Raw genomic sequence first — 6,993 nt, 5'->3', positions numbered from 1 at the left:
GAAGGGAGGCAGGTATGCAGGCAGGCACCTGATCAGCCGCAGAACAGGCGGTGTGCTCAAGTCCCACTGCATTGGGAAGCGTGGAGTTGCATGTGACTGTGCACAGACGCAGGCACACAAAGTGACATTTGAGAAGAGCAGCATGTGGGGCATCCTGTGCACAGATCTGTGCTGGGGGAATTGCACATCCTCTGTACTCCTCGGTCTCTGGCTTTCCTTTGCACACTCAGCATCCTCTGGGGCTTCCCCTTCTCCAGCGGGTTCCAATCCCTCCTCAGCTCCTCCTCCCTTTGGAGCAAGTTTTGAATTCATCACCGTTTTTAAGAAAGCACTTAAAGAACAGAGCAGAACTGATAGCTAAATTAAACCTGCTGAGAGCGCCTGTTTAATTGAAAATGCCATCTGTAATTTAAATGTCAGAGCTGGGATGGTTATTAAAACCTTCCTTGATTACTGCGCCTCATTTCACAGTTTCAAAACAGAAGAGAAAAAGCTGCAAATGGGCCACGTTAACACAGCACCACCAAGCAATTAATAAACCTTCCCCTGGCCTCTGCACCACCCTCCCAGGCACACACCAGTGGGGCCAGCCCAGTTTGGGTCCTGCCCCACAGCCACAACCACTCTCCTTGTCCCCTGGCAGGGCTGGCTCTGGTCTGTGCCCAGCACTGTGCTGGGAGGGCAGCAGCTCCTGGTTGCTCCTTGGAGGCTGCAGGCAGAGCCAGACAGGGCAGCCAGGGTGTGAATTCATCCCCTCCAGCACGCAGGAAGCCCTCTGGATGTGGGGTCCCTTCTCAAGGTGCAGCTGCAGGTGGAAGGGGCAGCTTTGTCCTTGTGCTAGCTCCGTCCAGCTGGCAAACGTGCTGCTTTCTGCCTGCTCCTGCCCTCAGCAACCCCCCCGGCACCCACGCGATGTTGCCCACCCACATCCAGGCTTTGGCTTTTCTGTGCCTCTACACCCGAAACTGGGCCAGGCTCTTACCAAGGCGAGGGGGTGAGGAGGTGGCTGGTGGAGCAGAAGGGAAAGGAACAAGCTCATATCCATACAGATGTCAGAGGGGAAAAAAGATAAATAAAAAAATCACAGACCCTTACCCTGATCCCAGCTAGGTTTCTATCAGCTCTGAGACAGAGGAGGGAAGAGAACAAATCAGCACCTGCTGAAGAAGCAGCACCAAAGGCAGGCTCGCATTAAACAAGCCCCATCCATCATGCCAAGACCACAGTTAATAAACCACAGGGCCTCAGTAAATTAGAGCAGGAGCCAGAGGAGCACATGGGCCACAAGGACATCCTGCAAACCATCTCCTGCCCGCCTCCCCTCCACATGCAGGGCAGGGGAACAGCGAGCACCCTCCGCTGCTCAGGAGGAGACTAGGAACAGCAGGGCCAGCTGTGGGGATGCTTGGACCCACGGACAAAGCTGTGGCCACCCCTGGGGCCAACAGCACAGCCATCTCTTTGGCTGGTGCCAAGGCAGGGCTCGACCCGGTGCCAGAGGGGCCTCTGCCCGCCACGCAGCCCCCACAGTGCAGTCTGGGCACGGCATGCAGTGGAGAACGCTTAAATTAATCAGTGCTGCAGAAGAGGCACCAGTAGCACAACTAATTAGTCATTAATGGTCACTGAGAGAGTTGGAGACTTTAATGAGTACCTGGCCACAGCATCCTGCCAGCTGCCTCTGTCCATCTTCCTCTACTTGCTCACTTTGCCATTAGATTTAGCTCTCGTGGCAGGGTGGAGGGGGTAAAAATCCATCAGTTCTCTGATGTGAGGAGCAGAAAGAGAACACAGAGGAGGGAAACCAGTGCAGAGAGCGATGCCAAGGCTCTGAATTTCCTGAGACAGCCCAGCACATCCAGGTCAGCAGTGTGGGAAAGCAGTCAGTGATGTTTTGCACACAATTTTCCCTGCCCCAAACCCTGACCTTCCTGGTTGTTTTTAATTCCATTCCTCACCTTTGCAATGCAAAGAACATAAAAAGAAATAATTAGAAAATTAGAAAACGCATCAAGAGATGAGCTGGGGCAAAGGGTAATTAATGCTGCCCCTCAGCTAACTCTGTGAAGTCCACTGTAATTAGATGGTAAAGCACTCTGCTTTACATTAAAAAACAAAGAAAATGAAAGCCAACAGATTCATAGTACAGAAAGCTAGCCAGCATTAAAAACAGTAATTAAAACCATAATAAACTGTTAACAATTAATGAAATTTTTCAGCGTCATTTTCAGGCTGTAACATTAGAAATGGCAATTCTTAGAGATTAACTTAACAGGATATTATACAAGGAGAGAAAGATCCCTGGAGAGGGATCTTCTGTCTCTCAGTGCCAGGAGCTGCTCTTGTCCATCGTGACAACCTTCCGGTCACAAGTGACAGAGCCAAAGCTCTCAGCAGCCTCCCCAGGAGCTTGAGGGGGATTTCAGAGGATCCTCCAAGAGCCTGGTGTGCTGATCTCACCAGAACAGACACAGCCCTTGGAAAAGCTGCACCAGAGCAGCCCAAATACCTCCCCACTGGCAGAGCCCAGCTTCAGCATCCCTAATGCCCAGTCCCACAATTGCTTACAATTCAAGCCATCAGGGTTTAGAAAGGCACTCAAAAGTCATTTTTCTGTGTCACAGCTCAGTGGCAGAGCCCATGAGAGCCCCGGTAAGAACTGGGGACACCATCAGCTTGGCTTAAAACACAGCACCTACAGAGAGATGCATTGTTATTTAGGACAGAAAGAGCTGCCATGAAGAGGAGGCACTGTCCCCTTGCATGCTGACCCTCCTGCCCAGCAGTCCCACACTCAGGTACTTGCACCTATTTTTTAAAAAACACTTGTGCAGGCTTGGATTGTGGCTGGTGGCAGCTGGTAACGTCCAGCTTCTACTCAGCTGCGCATGGGTTTAGTGAGAGTGGGGTTCATGTGAGTTGTCTGGACCCCAGAAAAGTGAAAAGGCCTTTTCCTGCCTTTGGGACTGGCAGATTCTGGAGGGTTGTAGCCATGGAATCCCAGATTTCACTCCACATCAGCCATTCCATGCAACATTAAATTAGGATACTGTTATTAGCACTCCAGCATAATCGTCTCCTTTCTAAGAAGTTAAGTAATGACATGCAATGAAAGTAGAATGGATTCTATTAATTAGGGTCAGAATAGAAGCTTGGAAATTTTCCTAACTTGGCTCCGATATGAAAAGCTCACTTCCAGCTGCAATACTGAATATTTCCTTCCCTGTGCACCCAGTAATTTGGAGAAACTGTATTCCTTTGCCTAGCAGCAAGAGGATTTTAGAGGCAAGTTTGATTTTGAGTGTGATTGAGTGCCCTGGCATCAATCCCACTAAGCACTAACAGCCCTGATTAACTGTGATCACATGTATGTCCCGGAGACATACCCTAGTGTTATGCTAACACCCACCAATATTTGTCGGTAGAAAAACGGTGAACTGGATACTCAAAGCATTAGGAAGTGTTGAGGTTCTGCAGTCAGAAATTGCAGAAGAAAACCAAAGCAGAACTGGTCGTTCAAGGCCACCCGTGGGTCAGTGCCTGAGGCAGCGCCAGGCACACAAGTCAGAGGGCTGCCATGCCGACCAGTCTGCATCCACCAGAGCCCAGTGAGACTCTGGGAATACTGGATGTGGATGTACAGTTAGTCTAGCTCAAGGACCTGGATTTCTACGAGGAAAGCTGGGGCATGGAGTAGCAGCAGCTTTCCCCGTGCAGCACATGCCTGGCAGAGCTCAGGCAGGAGCGAAGGACTTGGGATGCACACACAACTCCTCCATCAGGCCACAGCTGCCAGCGCGCCCGAGGTGACACTTTCCTCTTCACCTGCCACCAGCAGCTCGCTGTCTGGAGACGCCTCTGCAGTTCAGCAGCGTGCTGCAAATGCACCATGCTCTGCCCCCAGCACATTAAGACCTACCTCAGACATGGAAGGCACCAGTCCCTTTCCCCACAGCTTGGCTTCAGGTATTTTCCCCTGATTAGAGCACTGGGATAACTGCAACCAGCTCAGCACCTTCAGAAAGCCTTCACTCCATATTCCATAGCAAAACTGGAAGTGCAAAACAGAGCAGAAAAGGGAGCACAAGAAATCTCAGATTCAGGCACCTCTCCAAACCATTTCTTGCATCAGTAGCTGAGTTTTTTGGTTTTGTATTTTGAAGATATGCTCTTCAGAGTTTGATCTCATCACAGGTGTGCTATTCCTTAAGTTCCTTTAACTTTCTGCTCTTAACATCAACCAAGCTGCAGACATAAGTCCCATTTGCCTGAAGGGCACCAGTATACTTTTGATAAAGAAACATCCAGTAAATGATCTGTGCATTGTACACAGTTAAATCACTTTTTTTCTTATTACTTTTGAGAGAAGCCAAGCTACTCAAGGAACATCCCTCTAATAATCCTAAAAAAATACCCTAAGGATTTTTCCATTCTGCACCTGAGCATGTATTTACATGATGGATTCATTACACCTCATCGAGCGAAGGATGGTGCATTTTTAAAAACACTTATAAATATGTATTTACCTGATAGACTGGAGGAACTAATCTAGGTTTGAAAAGGTCCATAATTATGAATTTACAATCTCTTCCCTAATTGTCCCTAAGGGATGGGGTAGGGATTGAAGAAGATGAGCATCTGGAGCTACAGGGGGACCGGTACATAGCGGCAGAGATGTTTCTGCTTCTGAGCACAGCAGCTCGGTAGAAACACCAGGTTTTAAAAGAATGTGGAAGAGTGTCATTAATACAGGAATCAGGGTGGTACTTCGGATGCAGAGGCGTCCCTCTTGCCTACCACAGACACAAACAAAACAATTCAAGTTTCCAAGGTTCTTCCTCCCTCTCTCCCTCCCCCCCAGCACCTCTGCAATGCCACCTTCTCCTCGAAAAAGCGGAACAAAACCACAGCCCAGCTCTTCTGCTGAGCAAGCCACATAATTAGCAAAGCATTTCTATAACACTAGGTCTTTTCCCTCTAATTTGTTTTAATTAGAGCTTCTGCTGCCAGCAGGGGATAGCAGATTGACAGCCCTGAGAACAAGAAAAGTCAGTCACACACCAAGCACTGCAGGCTTCTCCCACCCTGCCCCTTGTCTAAGGGGGAGAGGGGATTTCTGTGTCTCCCAGAGGACTTGCCAGTCCTAGCTCCATCCTCCCCCAGCATCTTCAGGGCCAGGGCTGGTCACTGCCAGCCTGGACCATGCTGTCCATTCACACAAAAACAGAGGCACTTCTTGGAGCCTCTTACTCCCTGAATAGGCAGGGCTTCTCCAAGAGATCATCAGCCAGTTCCTGCCTTGAAGGCAAGGAGCCTTTATTAAAAGGACCCTGCTTCCCAGCAGATTCCCAGCCTGCTCTTTTCCCCCAGTGGAAAACCAAAACATCCCTCCTTGGGTGCAGCTCACTGACTTTAGGTCCTCACAAATCACAGAATCACAGAATCACAGAATTTTCTAGGTTGGAAGAGACCTCAAGATCATCAAGTCCAACAAAGCAGCATGGGGCTGGAGGACAAGCTCTGGCTGCTGTCTCAGGTGCTCAAGGATGGAACCATGTGTCCAGCTTTGTGGGCAAGAAGCACACAACTAGTGATGACCGTGTCTCACCTGGCCTCACCACACTGAGGGGAGGGTCCTAGTTTTCTACATTTGGGAAGTCAGGAAGGAAGTGATTCCAGCTTGAACGTTGGCCCCAAAATACAAAGAAGAGCAAAGTGAAAGAAAAATCCTTCTCATTCCCCTCCTTATTTAATAAGAGCTAAGACTTCCCTTTACTCGCAGGACTCCATGAGCTTGGTCTCTTGTAGAAAATCTCAAGTATTCAGAAATTTGGAGAGTCCAACAACGAAGAGATAAGAGTTTGTCTGGAAAGTACTAGCCTTTTTAGCTATTATTTACAGCTTGGTATCAAAGGAAATGGCCACAGCTGCTTCCCCAGGATGCCCATAGCCAAAGAAGGACCAACAACCACGTAACAGGCAGCGACTCCCAGGATCACTTAATGCTCTTCGAAGGGCTGACAATTACTTCTGCGACTCGTGCATCCCTCAGTTCTCCCGCTCAGAAGTTCTAACCCTGGTGGCACGTTACAGCAGAAGGCTTCATTATATAAAGCCTTATGCTCATTTAAATCATCTTAAAAAGTTGTCAATCCAAGGCTAAAGGCAACAACCTAAGACCATTAAAAACAAGCGTCAGCCTCATTAAAACAGACGCTCGGTTCTACAGGAGTTAGCTAACTAGCGAGGTTCATTATCACCGTGTCCTGCTCCGGGAGGCACAGACTCCTGCTTCTTCCAAACACCTCTCCCACGTCTCATCAGAGGGGGACCCATGGATATTCTGCTCCTGGCACCTCCTGGCATGCTCCACGCTCACCGCAGTGAGACCACAGACCTGCACAAGAGAGCTGGACACCTGGGAGCAAGCACTTCCACATTTCTACAGAAATTACCTTTCCTTTTGATTTGTGTTTTGTATTTGTTTACCCTCCATCGAGCCCAGATTTACTTCCCTTCCAAATTTCCCCGAGATGCTCAAGTTTCTAATTAACCGGAAAGGCTTTTTATTCCTTACAACTCTCCGGTTATGAATAATGATACTAGCTCATAAATGAAAATTGTCTTTCTATTTAAATTCTGTAACTTTGGGTGGGTAAATGGGGGGAAAAAAGCAAGCATGAAGCAGTGGCCCTTGGGTCATTTGCAACTTATTAATTTCAAGCAGAGTTCTTAGCCAGCTTATTAACATTGAGTATACTACAGTAGAATTTAATGGCTAGGATATTAATTACCTTGCAGGCTTTCATATATAGACAATGGTTTATTTTCGTGTTACAAAGCAGTAGTAGCAAGGGGGTAATTCATCAGTCCCAGGAGAGATCCTACGTCAGTCTCAGCTCTGGGCTGGCCTGGTCCTACCTGATGGGATGCTCTGAGCCATCAGTCTGGCACTGTGCCTAAGCAGGACACCCTGTGACCATGATCTGTCTC

The 6,993-nt window shown here is 48.6% G+C and overlaps 1 long non-coding RNA gene across 2 annotated transcripts; it reads right to left on the bottom strand.

The window, feature by feature from the left end:
- Window positions 1–388: 388 nt before the first annotated feature.
- On the bottom strand, window positions 389–5,688 carry LOC118177238. 2 transcript variants are annotated; one of them, XR_004755717.1, is made up of 4 exons: window positions 5,609–5,688; window positions 3,920–4,051; window positions 1,655–1,765; window positions 1,107–1,160 (listed from the first exon to the last, which is right to left on the bottom strand). It is a non-coding gene; the product is annotated as an uncharacterized LOC118177238 (long non-coding RNA). The 2 variants fall into 2 exon arrangements; XR_004755716.1 differs by having other exon boundaries at window positions 389–1,765.
- Between the last annotated feature and the right edge of the window lie 1,305 nt (window positions 5,689–6,993).

This window comes from Oxyura jamaicensis, chromosome 21 (genome assembly GCF_011077185.1).
Source record: "Oxyura jamaicensis isolate SHBP4307 breed ruddy duck chromosome 21, BPBGC_Ojam_1.0, whole genome shotgun sequence".
Classification (NCBI taxonomy): Eukaryota; Metazoa; Chordata; class Aves; order Anseriformes; family Anatidae; genus Oxyura; species Oxyura jamaicensis.
Note: the sequence above shows the minus strand (reverse complement) of the source record. Positions and strands in the feature narration are given on the sequence as shown.